Below are 4355 nucleotides of genomic sequence, written 5' to 3' on the forward strand. Positions count from 1 at the left end.
CACGACGTTTTCTCACAGACTGAGCGGGGAACTCGAAAAAGAAAATTTCATACGCAGTGCGCTCAATGAGGAGGCCTTTTCGGTTGTCGTTGTTGTTGTTGTTGTTGCCCCCTTCAGCAGCAGCAGCAGCGCGGCATCGACAGCGACAGAGGCGGCAAGCAGAAGGCGCTGTGGCGCACCCGCGAGTGACTTTTATGCGACGCGGTCCGCTCAACGAAACGCGCAAATGCTGCCAGCCCAATAGCTATAAAATATATATCTGTATCTACATAGAGACATACAATGTTAGTGATGAGCAGGCCAAATCATTAGTATTAAACTGATATCCCAAATGAAACCACTCAAGTGAAAAACCATCTAAAATACATTTCAAATACTTTTTGAATGGGCCAAACTATGCATTGTTTCATATTCCTTGGCGAGTCTTTGTTTATTTCACTTCTATATTATTATAATCAACATTTTTAATAAATTAATTGTTTCAATTTCCATTTCTAGAGATAGTTCTCAATATAAATATGAATTTTAAAATGGAGTAAAAAATGTGATATTATATTTGGGAAATGTTTGAAAATTGAAGCTCAACTGACTTAAGTAGAAATCATTTCCATATGTTTGCTTAAGAAATTTCACCAAAATTTTGAAATACATTAAAGATATGCTATTTTAGGCCATTTCACTAAACAAGGATTATCTACAAAAGCATTTTCTTAAGAAATTCACCTATTTTATGTTTCTTTCAAATCGTTTTTAACAAAATAGAATAAATAAAAACCTATTTTTTTAAAAAGGGTATATATACGTGATATTAAATTTTTGAAATATTTAAAACTTGCAACTTAAATTAACAATGATGGTTTTTGCGCTTTATGGGTATAAAATCTTTCTTAAAATCAGAAGTTTGAATTCAAATCCATTGTAAAATCATCCAAATATAACCCAGCAGAGGAGAGATAACTTACGCTAGTTAGTTTATTTAATTTTAGTAACAGCAACCATTACTCCTAGTCTATAATTTATAAAAAAAACAACTACTGTTGCTATTACTCACTAGCAAATACAAATACATAATTAATCATCCAATTATTGTGAAAAATATATAATATTGTATGAGAAGCTGACAGATGAAAAGTTCTGTGCCAAGATCTCAGTCTCTTTTAGGTTTCTCTTGAGTTCTTGCCACATTTGCGCATCTCTGACTGTCCCTCACTGATGAGAACCGTCTGGTCTGTAGACTCATCTGCTGGGAGCTCAAAAGATGTCTTGGTCGGCCCTTCCTTCCTGCCTTTCATAGGTCTCTGTGTGTCTCTCTCTCTTAGCACGCGAAAATGTGCGATTGAGCAATTGCGAGCGCCAAGAGGCTGAGGACTTGAAATTTTTCAATTTGGTTAGCGGTGATCATCATCATCATCTGTTGACGGTAGTGGGGAAGAGCACAAGAGTCACACTTGCATGTACATATGTATGTACGTACTATGTAGACACATGTAGATACAATTTGGCTGGGCATTGGCTTTGCCACATGTTTGTTGCTGCAACGTTTGTTGTCATCGTCAACGTGCTCCTTTCGTTTTAATTTCATTGTGCGGGCCATGTTGAGTGATAAAAATCTGTAAACCATTTTTCATCAGCCTATTAAGTTACATAAGTCACACACCATACACTCCAGACTATTGTCGTGTGAATATCCTTTTTTCCAACCGTGTTAATGAACCCTTTGACATGAACGTAATAGAGTGAGTGTGAAAGAGAGAGAGAGAGAATGGGTGCGCACCCAAAATGACATTCATCAAAAATTCCAACCGACAGCAAATGCCTCATAAATCAGGGGCAGAATGAAGCATTCGTTGCGGTTAGCTCATTAATAAATTAAATGCACAAAATCACACAGAAAACACCTAGAAAAATGAAAACCTATAGACAAGAAGAAGAAGTCATCGAATGCCAAAAAAAAAAAAAAAACTACCAACTGCATGTGAGTGTGGATGAGTGTTGTGTGAGTGTTATATTCATATCGGTTACACGCCCCCTCCACCTATTCAAGGCTCAACTGCTGCAACCCTTAGGGAACATTCCTGTGATAACACACAAACAACGACTTCATATCACGCACAATTTGAGCTCAGGATGGTCTTGATGGACAGAACTGGAGAATCGAGCACATGTAGTAGGAGTGCCAGAAGTAGAAGGGACGTCCCATCTAGGTTAGGCCACACTGTGGCAGCTGTGTGGCATACATATGTAAAAATAAACACATAAAACTGCACTCATACTAATTGCTCAAGGGGGCTAAAATCGACAAAGTACAACACAACACAAAACAAAAAAAATGTATTCCCTCTAATGCAATCCCAAAAACAACATACGGAACCGAAACGCCGATAAATGTTAAGCGAGAGATATAGAAGGTATATAATTTAATATGCATAATCTTCAAGTTAAATAGTTTTTTACATTATATCGAAAAGACAGAAGAAAAGTACAGAAATTCAAAGAGAACACGTGCAAGTTCCGGCAATTGGAAATTATTTTCTTAATTTATTCAGGGAGTGCAATAATTCTATATATTATAAAGGTGATGACTACGCTTGGCATAAAAGAAAGGAGACTTCTTGGGGAAAATGTTTAAAAAAAAAAAAAAATGTAGAAGATAAACTAAAATGGTCACTTAAGTGAGGTTTACAAATATAAATTTGAAAGCAAACATGCAAATCGATATCTACCAACTCTATAAAAAATATAAGTCAATAATTTCTGTCTAATATTTAGTTAAGAATACTTTTTTATATAAATTACAAACCTGAGAATTTAAAATCTTTTAATATTGTGGCAACCCTGTTGCAAGTAAGAAAATGCTTAATGCACTTACCATTCTTGGGTCTCTCTCCTAAGGGGACATCCTTCAACGCTTGAACAGTTTTTATAGTTGTTTGCTTATCACTTTGAAATAGTTTTCAACCAAAAATTCCTAAGAGACCAAGGGTGACTCTGGTTTTGGGTTTCCTGTGTGTCTTTCAGAGTGAATCACATTTGTTTTTGTTGGGCGTGTCCATGTGATAAGTTATGTCTAGGTAATGAACTTGAATACCATGTAATTTGCTCATTAACAAATTGCTACAAGATAGCTGAAAATTCTTTATAGGGGTCATTGCCATTTGCCTTTTATGAAATATCCTTTTTGCGGCCCTTAAGAGTGGATCAACCCTCAATTAGAAGCTGGGCTCATCTCCAGTATCTCTGGGATAACTCAATTTTAAATTGTAACTCTTGAGTTGATTTCGTTCTGTTTTTGACATATTAAATTAATATTGACACATTGACAGCTGCCTCATTCGTGAGGCTGATGATGGCCTGCCAAAACAAATTCACCGCCCTCAACCCCCGGTAAAGACAGGAAAATCCATTACAAAAAACTCTATTCGAGTCTTCAAACTTTTCAGTCGACCACCCGTTGACTGTTTGCTCATAACACACACTCACCAGATGCGGGCGGGCGTTTGGACAAATTGTGATCGTCAATGAATCCGCCTCGAATGAACAAAAAATTCTCAAATTCGTGGTCTAATCATGCGCAACGTTTGCTTGTTTTTTTTTTTTTTGGTTTTAATTGCCCTGCGTAACGCAATTGATGAATGAAGAAGTTCAGTTCCGTGGAAATCGTCAGTGTCATCATCATCGAACGTTTTTAAAGCCCGTTTCGGTGGTGTGTGTCTATCTAAAGCGCGCCTGGGAAAACGCATGCTTAGTTAATTGATAGATAGATAGATAGATACAAAAGGTTTTGCTGCTCTTTTATACTCTATTTGATTTTACCAAATTTGTTTTACTCTGACATGAGCTAGAGGGAAGTGGATATCGTAATGGAAGTGCAAAGTCAACATTAAATTGGCGCAAACTAACAAATTGTGGGCTAGTGTTTCGATTGTTCTCATATGGGTAGGGTTCCACGGATTGGCCAGGGTGTGTGGGATGAATAGACCTTTTCAATTTATGGGCATCAGCTCTATTTTTGGGCAATTTGTAGTTTGCACCTCGTAAAACATTCATGAAAAAGTATTTTGCATAAAATCAGGAGCGGACTTGCCATCCCAAAAACCATTCTATGAAAGAGATATCTAAAAGAATGTCGAGTTAAGTTAGTCGAGTTTGTCCAGTTTTGGACAGTTTTCTGTTGTTTCTTCATTTCTTATCACAAAAACACTTTCCTTCCTGCTCGAATCTAAATAGACGCAAAAATGTTTTATATTATATGCCTTTAAACTTTTATAATAGATTTATTATAAAACTTTTTCGATTATCCCCAGAAGTATGTGACAAAATATTCGTTTTTGTATTGGCCATGACTTTGTTTTCAA

Source organism: Drosophila willistoni (genome assembly GCF_018902025.1).
Source record: "Drosophila willistoni isolate 14030-0811.24 chromosome 2R unlocalized genomic scaffold, UCI_dwil_1.1 Seg167, whole genome shotgun sequence".
NCBI classification, from domain to species: Eukaryota; Metazoa; Arthropoda; class Insecta; order Diptera; family Drosophilidae; genus Drosophila; species Drosophila willistoni.